A 15,414-nucleotide genomic window follows, 5' to 3' on the forward strand; every position below is an offset into this window, starting at 1 on the left:
CTGTATGTAGGCGTCTCACTGTTGTGGCCCTCTCCCGTTGCGGAGCACAGGCTCCCGACGCGCAGGCTCAGCGGCCATGGCTCATGGGCCCAGCCGCTCTGCGGCACGTGGGATCTTCCCGGACCGGGACACGAACCCGCGTCCCCTGCATCGGCAGGCGGACTCTCAACCACTGCGCCACCAGGGAAGCCCTGTCATATATATTTTACAATTAAAAACAAAAAGATCTTATGACTATATTACTCAGCCATAAAAAAGAATGAAATAATGCCATTTGCAGCAACATGGCTGCACCTAGAGATGAACATACTAAGTAAGTCAGACAGAAAAAGACAAATACCATATATCACTTATATGTGGAATCTAAAATATGATACAAATGAACTTATTTACAAAACAGAAGCAGACTCACAGGGCTTCCCTGGTGGCACAGTGGTTAAGAATCTGCCTGCCAATGCAGGGGACATGGGTTCTAGCCCTGGTCTGGGAAGATCCCACATGCCACGGAGCAATTAAGCCCATGTGCCCCAACTACTGAGCCTGTGCTCTAGAGCCTGTGAGGCACAACTACTGAGCCCACAGGCCACAACTACGGAAGCCCATGCGCCTAGAGCCCGTGCTCCACAACAAGAGAGGCCACTACAATGAGAAGCCCACCCACTGCAACTAAAGAGAGCCCACATGCAGCAAGAAGACCCAAAATGCAGCCAAAAATAAATAAAACAACAAAAAAAACCAATACAAAAAAAAAATAGACTCACAGACATAGAAAACAAACTTATGGTTACCAAAGGGGAAAGGTTGGTGGAGGGATAGATTGGGAATTTGGCATTAACAGACACACTACTATATATGAAATAGATAAACAACAAGGACCTACTGTATAGCATAGGGAACTATATTCAATATGCTGTAATAACCTATAATGGAAAAGAATCTGAAAAAATATATATATGGGGCTTGCCTGGTGGCACAGTGGTTGAGAGTCCGCCTGCCGATGCAGGGGACACAGGTTCGTGCCCCGGTCCGGGAAGATCCCACATGCCGTGGAGCGGCTGGGCCCGTGATCCATGGCCGCCGAGCCTGCGCGTCCGGAGCCTGGTGCTCCGCATCAGGAGAGGCCACAACAGTGAGAGGCCCGCATACCGCAATAAATAAATAAATAAATAAAAACTCTCATGACTGATACCAAAAGGCTTAGGCCAGGGATGTCTTTCTTGTGACACACAAAAGCCTACTTTTCTTCCTTTTAAAAATAAAATATAACGTTTTATTACACAGCTAAACATAGGCAACGTTAGCAAACATTTTTAAAATGTTATTCACAGAGTGTGCTTTTTAAAAAACAAACACTCAAGCACAATTTGTTCCTTTCTCATTAATCCTAAACTATTAGCACAGGCTTAATCAATAATTTTGTAAGATTGCATTGACTGAATCCTTAAATACAAAGAAGGATGACAAGCACACACCACGCGTTAATTCATGTACGCTTCTGATACTAAGAAGCAGATCCGACTACTGATCCCATTTCACAGTAGCAAAACTGAGGCTCAGAGATACTAAAGAACTTGCCCAGAGACCCAATTGAGTCTTCTGTATCCAAGACGAGTACTAAGTGTTATTTCTATTAAAGGACAATCGTTCTCAAGAAGCATGAAAACATCTACTCTCTCATCAGTTAGGAGCCTGTTTAAACAAATCCACCCCAAAAACCTTTTTGTTAGCAATTGTCTACCAATAGCTTACCAATTACCTTCCAAGACTATTTTTTTTAAAAGCCTGCCTCCCTTACAACAAAAACCTTCAAAACATTCAGTCAAGCATTCTTTTTTTTTTTTTTTAAATGGAACGAGGTTTGGGAGCAAATGCGTATGATGATGTCTTTGCTAAGACCCACATCTTTCAAGTCCTCTACTGGGAAGTTGGCAGCCCATGAAGAGCTGAGGACCGAAAACAAGCCAGATTCAGGTCTTTTATGCAGTTCCTTCCGTCACTCAATCTCCATCACCTCCACCATCTCTACACAATGTCTCTAGTTCATTGCGAAACATGAAAAGCATTCCGGTAAAAATGAGATGTTGACCATCTGTCTGGTTTGGCAGAAGAGACATTCGGAGGAAGCCCCTTTTGATGAAGCTGGCCCCTTCCATAGGCCAGGCTTCCAACATCCGGGGTTTGTGTACTGTGAACCCAACTGGTCTCTGTTGTTTGGACTAAGGGCGGTTCTCCAGAACGTATTTGGAATCAGGAGTAACAGATCCTCATTGAGTCTTGGCTGGCCTCTTGAGTGGAGGGAACTATATTTGAACAGACCAGGATGGCCCTTTTCTGCCTCACGCATGGGTTGGAGGCAGGGACAGCCAACCTGCCACCTTGCACACTGAGATGCTGCCTCGCTTCTTGATGGCCAGCCAGTCCCTGGGTCAAGTCCCTTCCTGAGACCCAGTCTGCTCCTGTCCTTCAATCTCATGTGATATCTCTGAATCTTTCAAAGAAATTCTACTCTTTGCTGTAAACTAACTCCAGCTGATTTCCGTGCATGTGATAACAGAAACCTAATATGATAGTAGACTCATTTCCTCACAATTTGTATCATCACTGGGCTTATTTTTTCCTACATTGTCAGATTCAAAGAAGAGAAAGGCATCTCCAGCCCAGAGTTACTTACCTGCCTGAAGAGGAAAGCTCTGCACACCATGAGGACCAAAAACAGGCCCCCATCTTCCTAGGCGCCGCTAGAAAACATGCAATAACTGAACATGAAACAGAGTCGTGGTTGCCAGAAAGAGGTAAAATAATGTTAAACTACACAATGACATTTAAATGCATTCAACTTTAATACTGCGGTTATCTGCAAAAACGAAAACAAAGCAAGTCAAGTTCCTTGGTAAAAAAACAAAAACAGGACTTTTTTAAAGAAAACAGTTAGGGTGGGGCCAAGGAAAGGACACCAACTGGGAGGCAGAAGAAACCTAAGGGGAAAACTATCCTGCACACATGCCCCTGAGACTGGGCAGGAAGGACGGCCCCTATCCATCCATCCATATGCCTAGGGCAGGGAAGGAAAGCTAAAAAATCCTTAGTCTTGGGACTTCCCTGGTGGCGCAGTGGTTAAGAATCCGCCTGCCAGGGCTTCCCTGGTGGCGCAGTGGTTGAGAGCCCCCCTGCCGATGCAGGGGACACGGGTTCGTGCCCCGGTCCGGGAAGATCCCACATGCCGCGGAGCAGCTGGGCCCGTGAGCCATGGCCGCTGAGCCTGCGCATCTGGAGCCTGTGCTCCACAACGGGAGAGGCCACAACAGTGAGAGGCCCGCGTACCACAAAAAAAAAAAAAAAAAAAAACCCCCCCTGCCAATGCAAGGGACACGGGTTTGATCCCTGGTCTGGAAAGATCCCAAATGCCATGGAGCAATGAAGCTGGTGCGCCACAACTACTGAGCCCGCGTGCCTAGAGCCCGTGCTCCACAACAAAGAGAAGCCACCGCAATGAGAAGCCTGCACATCACAATGAAGAGCAGCCCCCACTCACCATCAACTAGAGAAAGCCCGTACACAGCAATGAAGACTATCAACTAGAGAAAGCTTGTGCGCAGCAATGAAGACCCAACGCAGCCAAAAATAAATTATTTTTTTTTTAAATCCTTAGTCTTTTTTTTTAATTGAAGTATAGTTGATTTACAATGTTGTGTTAGTTTCAGGTGTACAGCAAAGTGACTCAGTTATACTATGTAACTTTTTTCAGATTCTTTTCCATTATTGGTTATTACAAGATATTGAATATAGTTCCCTGTGCTATACAGTAGGTCCTTGTTGTTTATCTATTTTATATATAGTAGTACCTGTTAATCCCAAAGTCCTAATTTATTCCTCCCCCACCCCCTTTACACTTTGGTAACTGTAAATTCGTTTTCTCTGTCTGTGAGTCTGTTTCTATTTTGTAAATAAGTTCATTTGTATCATTTTTTTAGGTTCCACATATAAGTGATAACCTGTGATATCTGTCTTTCTCTGTCTGACTTACTTCACTTAGGATGATCACCTCATAGTCTTAATTAGAGAGAGAGGGAAGAGGACAGAGAGTCATGCTCTCAGATGAAGGTAGCACTCCCTCCCTCGATTCAGACCAGAGGGCTCACGTCCATGAACAAACCAGGCTCGTTCAGACCTCCACATCTGTGCTTAGCTCTCTCCCTGCCCAGGAGGGCTTCCCTTCTCCTGTCTACTTAACCCAACCCTGGTCATCCTCGAATGCCCTGCAGTAGAGGCCCCTCCTCCCCGTCACCTGCCGTGTCACCGCCAGCCCTTCCAGATGTCCCCCTTGACCAAACTCCCAGGGCACAGAACCATGGCTGGCACAGCCCTCAGAGAAAACATCCGACTTAGTCACACCTTCCATTAAAGTTCTTAATTACAAGCATTGCTTTGAGTGTGTTAGTACTGTTGAGATTGTAAGTCTCCCAAAACAGGGCAAGGACAAAACCACAGAGAAGTCTCATCCTGCTGTGAGTGGTAGAGTCCCAGCAGTGTGGAGAAAGCCGGGTGAAGAGGCAACTCAGCAGCACTGGCATATGCACGACCTAATACTCCAGGCCACGTTCACAGAGAGGGGTCTTACACAGATCCCGTATTTTCCATCAAAGCGCCTTTGTAATCATCATCCATTAGAAACAGAATGGGGAAAGAAAGACAGGGAAGCAAAAATATGAGTTACCATGATCTAATTTATCAGAAATGGTCCAGAGGAGTACCAGGGGCAGGCACTGTGATTTCCCCCAGTCAGTGTACCAATTTCACAGCAGGACCCATCTGTGTGATCTCTGCGTCAGAGTCCAAAAGAGTCAGGCCAGCCTGAACACCAAGGCTGCCCAGACACTTGGCAAAGAAGGGTTCCTGTAATCAGCACTGATGTTACCATTGGCTGGTGGTGATTCCTACCCCCTCTCCCTCCCCTGCTTGAACCTCACACCTGCAGGGTTCTCAGCTATTTATAGGCCTTAAAACAGTTACCAGGTATCAAGACTGGTGGCCCTGCACCCTCCTTATTGAAAGAACCAGCTTCTCTGAAGGCAAGTGGTATGGATTCACAGAGCCTGGGGATCCTGAATATTTGAAATCCACACAGAAATCAGTGTCGCTCCTCCACACCACTGAATGAGCCCTTAGGTATACTTCTATTAATGATGCCACCATCCTCCCCACTCCCCTAAACTCAGATTCTTCTCTTTCTTTTGCCCCACAGCAAATCAGATGCCAAGAACTTTGCACTTTATCTCCCCAAAATCTGTTGCATTACCCTCCTCCTCTTTCCCAAGATGGTAGAGTGGGAAGAGGAGGCTTTGGAATTAGACGGAGCTGCCATTGAGTAGCTGTGCCTTTTTTTTTTTTAAGCTTCAGTGTTCCCACTAATAAAATGAGGATAATGGTAACAATGCCTACTATAGAGGTGTGATATGAGGAGGGGGATGACACTTGTGACAATGCCTGGTACACCATTTGCCATAGAACAAGTTCTTCCCACACCTTAGCTTCCTTCATCTCTTCCATCACTACCACCAAGGCCTGAGGTCAGCCCCTCAGTACTTCCTTTCTACTAACATATCTGTGGTTGGCAGAGTCTTAAAATCCCCTGCTCCCACATTAATCCTCAGGATGGTGATTATGTTGGCACATGACAAGGGGCATTCTGCAGATGTAATTACGGTTACTAATCAGTTGACTTTGAACTAATCCAAAGGAAACTATCCAAGTGGGCCTGACCCAATCACATGAGTCCTTTAAAAGCACAGGGTTTTCTCCAGTTGGTAGCAGAAGAGGAAGTCACAGATTCCTAACACCAGGGGGATTTGAGGCACTGCTGCTAGACTGAAGATGGGAGGGAGAGGGTCACATGGAAAAGGTAAGAGGGTGGCCTCTAGGAGCTGAAAGTGACCCCCAGCTGACAGCCAGCAAGTCCTGCCTGGACTTGTAGGCACTGTTTTAAGTTGCGACGTTTGTGGGTTTTTTGTTAGGCAGAGACAGAAAACTTATACAATCTCCTAATTGGAGCCAGAAAAGGAAAGAAGACATTTTGAGGGGAGAAATGAATCTCAGTGATCGACTTTGTCGTCTTTGAGGACCTCCCACTCTGCCCTCCCATGTCAGAGACTGTCCACCACACCCTGGCCCTGGGCACACACTGCCTGCCAGTGGGGAGCCTCTGCTCCTCTCAGGCTATCTCATCTTCTCAACTGTAGGCTGAGTGCTTCCAACACAGAAGCCACAACCAGACCTTTTTCATATTCCCCGAAGCACCCAGTACAGGGCCAAGCATACAATAAATACTCACAAATATTTTTGGATTAAGCCAATTTCTTTCAGCTCCAGTGACCAGCAGGGCCGACAAAGGGATCCAAAACCTAGCCAGCCACAGGTACCCAGAGAGCCCCTCCCAGGAGACTCTGGTCTCACAGCCTCCTGGGATTAACAAAGCGCCAAGATGGGGATACCCGTTTCTGCACCTTGACCTTTAAGTAACACTGGCCAGTCACATTTTCAGGCATGAGTCAGGCTACCATTTCTCTGAATCATAGTCTGGGGTGTGTGTGGGTGTGTGGGTGTGTGTGTGGGTGTGTGTGTGTGTGTGTGTGTGTGTGTGTGTGTGTGTGTGTGTGTGTGTGTGTGTGTGTGTGTGTGTGTGTGTGTGTGTGTTTTAATGTTTACCTACACCTGGAATTTGCAAACACAAAGGAAGTGAGAATAAAGAGGGTGAGAGATCTCACAAAATGCACTACCTGTTGTTCAACAACAGGTTTATTCTGGATGCCCACCATGTCTGAGCAAAACGGTGCACCTCAGATCGGGACTTGAACCCACGGTCTTTTAATCAGAATCACTCACCTGGTATCTGGATTTACTGAGGCTCAGGTTCTTTGTGTCTCAGCGCAGAGGGAATTCAGCAAGAGGCAAAGTGATAGGCAAGAAGTAGATCTATTAATATAGGATGCTTGTAAGAGATGCAAGTGGGGAGGTGAGGGAGCTCTGCCCTGAGGATTCAGTGGGCTACAATTTTATAGTCAAGGGAAAGAGGGTGGAGAAAAGACCACCTTCCTTTGGGTAGACATGAGGCTTACATCACTAGTTCCTCCTCTGTATCAGGCAGGAGGGTGTCTGACCCTATAAGGTCAAACTAGGATTATTATTATTAGCACTTATTCAAATCAGTAGAAGGGTGGTGACATTTTTCTTCCACTTAAGGGCCTAGGACAATCTCGTGCTTTTATTTATGGCTTTATAGTTAAGCAAGCCTGCCTGTTCCACGATGTTCCAATAGCTTTCTTGAGTGATCATTAACTTACAGTGGTCTTCCAAAGTTTCCTAGGTTCCCCTCTCTATCTATAGTCCCCTACTGGGACTTCTACAACTACCTGTAAACTCTCCTATTCTATCCTTATCACAGGTACCAAGCTAAGAAAGACCCTGGAGACAGAACCAAATCAGCGTGTCCCCAACCCTTGAACTTGAATCCAAGTCTCCCCTGAACACAGTGGTCACAGCAGAGTCTTTGACAGTTTGGAAACCAGGAGACTGAATTTCTTCACGTCATTAAAACGAGTGACAGCAGACTCGACTCAGGTCTTCTCCAGGCAGGCAGTGGGTGGGGTCCCTGCTGCATTCTACCCGCCCCTGTGACTCTGGGCCCGCCTTCTCTGCCCCACCCTGGACTCCAATCACAGGCCAGTATGATGTCACTGTCTAAACTTACAACTGTCTTGGCAAATTTTATCTAGGGCCCTCAAGCACAGATTAAAAAGTAAATCCATAGCATTTGAACAGACCTTTACAGTTTACAAGGCACTGTCATGTTCATTGTCTCATTTGACCCTCCCAGGAGCCCTAGAAAGTGGGTGGGGTAAAGATTATTATCTCCACTTTACAGATGAGGAAACTGAGGCTCAGAGAGTTGAAGTGATTTACCCAAGGTCACCTGGTTTAGAAGACAAAAAAACATGTTCTTCCCTCTCTACCACCTTGGATCTAGTCTTTGGGCCTAAATGGGAACTCAAAGGGAGACTGTCTAAGCTCTTCCCAGCTGGCCTTAGTGGCTGCTGATTTGAGAATTTTGTTACCAAAAGAATGAAAGAGAAGTAAGGGTCATCAGGAGTAAGAGGAGAATACAAGGATGCCTGGTATTCCAGTAACACTTTATATTTTTCAAAGAACTCACATATTTCTTACCTCACTTGGATCAAAGAAAAATCCCATAAAGGTTAATAAAGCAAGTATATTGTCACCAGAGATTGGCTCAGAACTAATCCCTAACACTTCTGATTCCAAGACTCTTTCCATAACCTAAGGGAGGGCATTCTTGACACTCATACCCTGCTTTTGTCCCTTTGGTCCTGAGGGTCAAGACTGAGAGACAATTGGACACCCTTCTCTTGTATATCCACACAAGTCCAACCTATAATGACCTTTCTTTCTTTCTTTCTCTTTTTTTTTTTTGGCCATGCCCGCGCATTTTGCGGGATCTTAGTTCCCTGACCAGGGATCAAACCCAGGCCCCCTGCAGTGGAAGCATGGAGTCCTAACCACTGGGAATTCCCTATAATGACCTTTCATCTCGCTGCTCCTCTGCCAGAAGTTGTCCTCGGAAAGCAGGCACCTCCCCATACTGGTTTTAGGATTACTTTTACACAACTGATTTTATATAACTGATACACCAGGGAGAACATTACCTGTCAAACTGCTATCCATTCATTGAACAGATGTTTTTGAGCAGGGCACCACTCTGGGCTAGTCCCTGGCAGTTAAGAGAAATGAACCAGACATGTTCCCTGCTAATGAGAAGCTCACAACCTAGTGGAAGTGAAGAAAACACAAATATGTGACCAGATACGTGACATTCACGAACATATAAAAAGACGGAGTAAACGTCACAACAGAATTATCAGCAAAGGGCTGTGGAGGATCAGCAACAATTCCAACTGTTAAGAAGGAAAGTGTCTTGGGACTTCCCTGGTGGCACAGTGGATAAGACTCCATGCTCCCAACGCAGGGGGCCCGGGTTCAATCCCTGGGCAGAGAACTACATCCTACATGCATGCCACAACGAAGAGTTTGCATGCTGCCACTAAGGAGTCCAGATGCTGCAACTAAGGAGCCCGCCTGCCGCAACTAAGACCCGGTGCAACCAAATAAATAATTTTTTTTTTTAAAAAAAAAGGAAAGTGTCTTCCTGAAAAAGAAAAAAAAAAAACAGCATTTGGGCTGGGCCTTGAAGGGTCAATGGAGAATGTGGAGAAGCAGACAGGTGCAGACTACAGAAACATTGTAAACATTTGGGAAACAGGGACACATTTTTTTTTTTTAAAAAAAGGAAAGTGTCTTCCTGAAAAAGAAAAAAAAAAACAGCATTTGGGCTGGGCCTTGAAGGGTCAATGGAGAATGTGGAGAAGCAGACAGGTGCAGACTACAGAAACATTGTAAACATTTGGGAAACAGGGACAAAGCCCGTGTAAGAGCACCTTGAAGTCTGCTCGGCCCCCAATCTTACCCTGAGGCTGGTTGTGATCCAGCTTAAGCCTTCAGCTAGATCTAGGCTGGATCTTGCCCCCAACTTGAGAGAACCCAAGAGACCCAGACCATCCGCTTCTTACTTTCTCAGGTTCTATGGTATCTATGGCACGTCCCACCCAATCTTAACCACCCTCTTAACCACTCACCTTTTCTGTCTGTTTTGTCTGTTTTGCTTTCCCAACTAGACTAAAACACCAGATTCCTTGGGAACACAGTCAGGGGGCGTCTGTATCCTACCCCAGCCAGCGTGAGGCTGGGCACACAGTAAGTACCAAAAACCTCTTTGTCGACTGGTTGCTGTAGGCCCAAGAATCATGAGATGACAGTTTCACAGATAAGGCGAACAAGAAAGGGTAGCAATGTGTAACCCTCACCTGGGATAACAGTGAAGCGATTAGAAGACATGTACCTCTGGTTTTAGGGTTACCTTTTATAGAACTGAGCTGAATTTAAATCAAGGGGTTCAGACTTGCTGGGTCATTCTGTGGGACCGCCCTGCATTTCCTGTATTTCACTTCTGCTCTCTGACCAAGTCCCAAGGTTCCTTTAATCTGTTTTTCTAGTTCCTGCTTGTCAACATCTTCCAATGAGACATTGTGGCTCATCCTTCCTCTTGGAAAGAATAATGGGAAGGACAGCAGAGTTGTCACTGCCAGTCTGGAGACCCATGGTCCAAAGCCAGAGGAGAGAGCACAGTCAGGGCCGGATGGAGGTGGGAGTGGAAAGGACCCCAAGACAGAGTACAGCTTTCTACTGGGTGGACAAAACTGACAAACAGGCACACTGGATAGGGTCAAAATCCAAACAGGTCCCCATGGGGGAATGGGGCAGCTCGTGCTCCAACTCCCTAGGAGATGGTCAATAAAGGTAACCAAGTAGGAACAGGGTGGGAGGGGCAGGTGCAAAAAGGACCAAAGGCCCAGGTGGTGAGTTTAGGGATTATCTAGTCCAACCCTCTTCTCTAATCCTACAGTTGAGGTCTTCAAACATTCCCTCCTGTGCCGGTCTAACCCATTTCCACCCAGTGTCTCTCTTCATCTTTGATGCTTCCAATCCATCCTCCACGTTGCTGCCAGAGTGGTCTTTCTGCAACACAGTCGGTTCAAGTTGTCCCTCTACCTTCAGGATAAGGTCCAAAGTCCGTACGGCCTAAGAAGGCCCTTCTCTGCTAAACACAGATAGACCTTCACGTATAATCTCCTGTCTTTACCCTACTCCTCTCCACCTTCCACTGACCTCATTCCACAGACAAAATACTGCACGACATTCCCCAAAGATGCAGTAGACTTACTCCCATCTGCCAGGAGAATTCCAATTTCAAGGTCCAGCTCAAGTGTCACCTCTTCAGTTAAATCTCCCCTCACGTCCCCTAGGAAGGATGAGTGAGTTTCTCTTCTGTGCTCCAAAAACATCTCTGTATAGCATTTATTACCGTGATTTGTACTGATTTACAGAGACAGAGACCATCCGGGTAGGGATGGGTTTTGACTTCTCATAGCCCTCCTTGCCCTTAGTTAGCATGATAGGAGCAGGTGGTCAAAAAAATGTTGACTTATAAAGAATGAACCCCTTTCCTTTATAAACACACAGTGAGCTCCTGGCAGAGCCCAATTAAAATCTAGGTTGTTGATGCCTAGATCAGGCCTCTCCTTCCTAGGTTGCCTCTTCTACCTGTTTTCCATGCCTATCCCATTGGATGCTCCTCACTGACCTGGACTTTGAAGCACTGGGGCAGTGACAGACATTGGCAGAAGCAGGGACCCAAGCTGTCATCTTAAGGAGAGCCTTCTGTGCTCCTCCTAGGAAACTGTTTTGATGCCGGGGGGCTTTGAACCAAGCTGTAGGTGGTGACAGAGCAGGTTAGTCATCCCAGCCCATGCCCGTTCTCTGCTCAAGGGCCCCAGCACCTGTCACCTGTCTGTCTTGGGTGATACAGGAAATGGTGCTCTGAGCCAACTCTGGTCCCAGGGAGGGAGGGCTGTCACTGTGGCCAAGGTCTCCCCCACCCCTAGTGGTGAAAGCGGGAGTGATGGCCTCTACCTATCGGAGCAAACATAAAGGGACTCAGGGAGTACAGGGAATGGCCTCAGAAAAGCTGCAACCCGTGATAAAGGTCAAGGGACTCAGCTCACCACTCTTTGGGCCCCATCTGGAGAGACAGATGTGTAGGGCTTTCCACCTAAGCAGCTTGTCCTCCACTGCCTGCCCTCATTGGTGTGTCTTCATTTCCCCAAATTCAAGGCTCCCCGAGGAAAACACAAGGCATCCTCCACCACCCATCCCCCAGACTCATTTATTTTATAGCTGAATCTTGTTTCAAGCAAACTTAGCATGTAAAGTAGTGGGATAAACATTCACTTAACTCTTTTCACCACAAAAAGCTCCTCAGATGCATTCATTCACTGGTGGCTTACTGCCCCCAGCAAAGAAAATAAGTTGCATATCCAAATTAGGGCACATACAGGAAACAATGCGATAAATCCTCTAGGGGAGGCTCACAAAGGTGAGTTTGGGAGTCTGGAGGTGAATGAGTTTGAAGGAAGTGGCATATGAGCGGGGCTTTAGAGAACAGGTTGGATGTGCCGTTCAGAAATAGGTAGAACGGCCCTCCAGACGGAGGAGGCATCATCAGCAAAGGACTGGAGGAGGATCCACGGACTGTGGATGGAATCAAATGTGAGGGAGATCCACGCAGAAACCCACAAGGGTGGGCTGAAACAGTGCATTCAACAAGCCCCAGGGTCGCAGGCTATGGCACCCAGAGAAGGCTCTTGACAGCCAAAGTGCAAGAGGAACGCAAATACTGCAGCAGCAGGGTTTATCCTGGGTGAGGAGTGGGCCAGGATGAGCCTGGGAATTGCACCACAGTTCAAATGCCAGCTCTACCCTTAAGAGCTGTGTGTTCTTGGACACATTACCTAACCAAAGTCTTGCTTTTGTGCAAGGTCCCTCCCTAATACTTCCTACCGAGTAGATCACGGTGAAATGAAATGAGATCATGTCTAGGAAGCACCTGGCAGCATCAGGCACACAGCAGGTGCTCAATACAGGTCAGGTTCCGTCTCCATGCTTGAGGTGTTGGGAAGATGAACAGCAAATGAAAGACTCTGGGGGACCATTGAGGAAGGAAGAGGCCAATAAAAGAGGATTCTGAAGGAAGGGGGTGCTGAAGGAAGAGGAAGCAGGGAGGAAAGAGCCCAGTGCCTCTGAGCTGAGGTTTCTGCTCCACAGCAGGCCATTTTAGGGGTGCTGGTAAAATGCTCCCGGCCACACTGGTCTTTGGTTCATCCCCGAAGAACCCTGTGTTCCAGGAACAGCACAGCGATGCAGTGAGCAGAATGGAGCTTGTGGGTGGAGCGCAGGAGTTGAGCAGGGAAGAGAGGCAGCACCTGGGCCCCTGCCCAGATGGTGGGGGGACCAGAAATCAGGAGGTGGGGAAGGCTGGCTGCAGAAAGAGAAATGTTTTTAACTCCAAAGATATCCTCTACTAGGAAAGGCAAAATGTCCAAGGTTTTGGGGTGGTTTTTTTTTCAGATCTATATACCTACTCTTTTAACTTGAATAACCTGGCTTATCACAAAGCGGCAGGAGAGACACCAACAGGCTCGGGACTCACCTCTGCAGACAGCCTCCAGTCCCTCCAGCTGCACCCCAGCCCCAGAGAGAAGAGGCACAGCTAAGGATCTTCAGGGTGATTCTCCACCGAATCCAGCCTCTATGTGCTCCTCTTTCATCTATTCATCCCACCAACATCCACAGAGGGACTACTATTCACAAGATAAGACCCTGGAGAGGCAGATGTCAGCTTAGTTGTCCACATCTCCATCCCTTGAGTTGTTTCTCTAGTCAGTTTCTTTATCTGTCAAATGGAGAAAATGGATTTATGGCAAGATGCAATGAGATAATGAACATACCTGGCATAGAGTAAGTGCTCAAGAAATGTAAACTATTGTTATACTGGTAGAAGCAAGATTGCATGTTATGCTGGTTATCTTTCATTTGTTTCCCCCCACCTCAGCCCCGTACATTCTACATCTTTTTCCACCCTGTGCGGTGCCCTAGAATTGCTCTGTATGGACTAATTAAGACTCCCTTGCTCCTGACTTCCCATTGGGTTTGGTGCATGGGGAGCAAGATTAGAGGGAGGGAGAAATTGAAGACAAGGCTTTTATTCCCCCAACTCCCTTCCTGAGCCCCTTGACCCAAAGTCCCAGCTCTAGGAAAACGACCTTCCACACAGCCTCCCTGCCTCCAGGCATACAGGTGGTAAGATCCCACTGTGACTAGCCCCAGAATATTTCACTCTCCATAGTTGTTTCCCTACACTCTGCCTCAAATTATGCAATTGAAATATGCCATCTGTTTCCTACTGGCCCCTGACACACAGGGTGAAGGAGTGTGGGAAAAGGCCTGGGGATCAGGAGACCTGGATTTGAGTCCCATCTCTCCTTCTCACTGGCTCTGTGACCCTAAGCCAGTTTCTCCTTCCCTAGGCCTCAGCTTCCTCATTTGTAAAAAGAATAGCTCTTTTGTCCTACAGTTCCCCGCCACCACTGGGCATTCTGTGAAGTTAAACCAAGGAAAGGGATGCATATAAGGAAGTAGAGCTGCCTTGGGCAGAGGGCAGGTGAGGCAGCTGAGCCACACACCAACGCATTCTTCCCCAGGAATCACCTAACCCCTTTCCAAGGACTTTCCTTTTCCTCTCAGGCCACCAGGGTACCAGATACCCAGATGATCTCCGCTCCAAAGCAACAGCAAAGAAAACTCAGGGAATTAAAAGAAATTCCCTTTACTTTCAGTAAGCAGCTGGCCAACCCTGGTTTAGCCACAGAGGTCCCTTCCCAATTTCTAGTGTGCACAGGGGGCCAAGCACAGAAGCCAGTAAACACTTGATGCCTACAGGGCTGCAAAAGAAGGGGCATCTGGGGCAGAGGGACCTAAACCAGCATCCTGTCTGAAGACCCTGGATAGAGATCCCTGTCGCTGGGCATGCATCAAGTAAAGGCTAATGACCACTTGATGAGGTATTACAGAATCTCTGAAGTCCTTTTTAGCTCCTGAAATTAGTGACTCAGGAAAACCCAGGAGCCACAAGAAAGACATTCTAATAATATCACCCTCCATGGCCCCCTAATCTGAAGTTTCATTTGCCCTAAATGCTTTCCCACCTGCGGTCACCCAGAAATAGAAGAAAGTGAGCAAGGTAAAGCTAGGTTTCTGTCCTAAAGGACAGGAAGAGAGGGCAATGTGGATTCTAGCTTTACCACCTTCTCTGAATTTCTGGCGGGGGGAGGGAAGTGGAATAACCTCCTAAAATTATCAGTTCCTGTTTTACCTGAGGTTTGACCGCAGGTGAAAACCACAACATAGTAACTGCCAGCACCAATTTGCCTTTGACGTTCTTCACGTCCCCCAAATGCCTCCAGAAATCTGTGGCTTCACCCCATAACTCTGAGCAAGTTCAAGGCCTTTCCCGACCCCAAATGAAAACTTCTGAGCCCCTCCGGGCTTCCAGCGGTCGGACCGCGCAGAGACGGCTGGGTGGACGAGCCTGCACCGCAGCCAGGACAAAGGTCGGCCTCCGCTCAAAAGACAGTAAAGGCCGACAGAGCGAAGCTCCTGCGCCCCGCGGGGAGGAGACCCCGCTGCCCACCCCGCTCCGCCACCGGCGCTGAGGCACCGCCCGCCCCGGCTCAGCCGAGCCCGCGTCCCCAGGAAGCGCCGCCGAGCGCCTGCGCATGCGTGATCCCGGGAGCGTTGTCGGGAGCTCGCAGCCCTGGAGGAGGCGGGGCCCGACCGCGGGCACGAGCGGAGGCGCGTGCGCAGGGCGCGCTCCCGTGAGCGAGGCTCAGC

At 47.8% G+C, this 15,414-nt stretch overlaps 1 long non-coding RNA gene across 1 annotated transcript in view; it reads right to left on the reverse strand.

Moving 5' to 3' along the window:
* The window catches only part of LOC112409560 (uncharacterized), a 32,514-nt gene extending 17,315 nt beyond the window's left edge, over nt 1–15,199 (reverse strand). Inside the window, exons 1-2 of the long non-coding RNA XR_003005165.1 lie at nt 14,897–15,199; nt 13,175–13,417 (exon numbers count right to left, since the gene is read on the reverse strand). This is a non-coding gene — a long non-coding RNA (uncharacterized LOC112409560). The remainder of the gene's footprint in view (nt 1–13,174; nt 13,418–14,896) is intronic.
* Between the last annotated feature and the right edge of the window lie 215 nt (nt 15,200–15,414).

This window comes from Neophocaena asiaeorientalis, unplaced genomic scaffold (genome assembly GCF_003031525.2).
Source record: "Neophocaena asiaeorientalis asiaeorientalis breed wild unplaced genomic scaffold, Neophocaena_asiaeorientalis_V1.1 scaffold254, whole genome shotgun sequence".
NCBI classification, from domain to species: domain Eukaryota; kingdom Metazoa; phylum Chordata; class Mammalia; order Artiodactyla; family Phocoenidae; genus Neophocaena; species Neophocaena asiaeorientalis.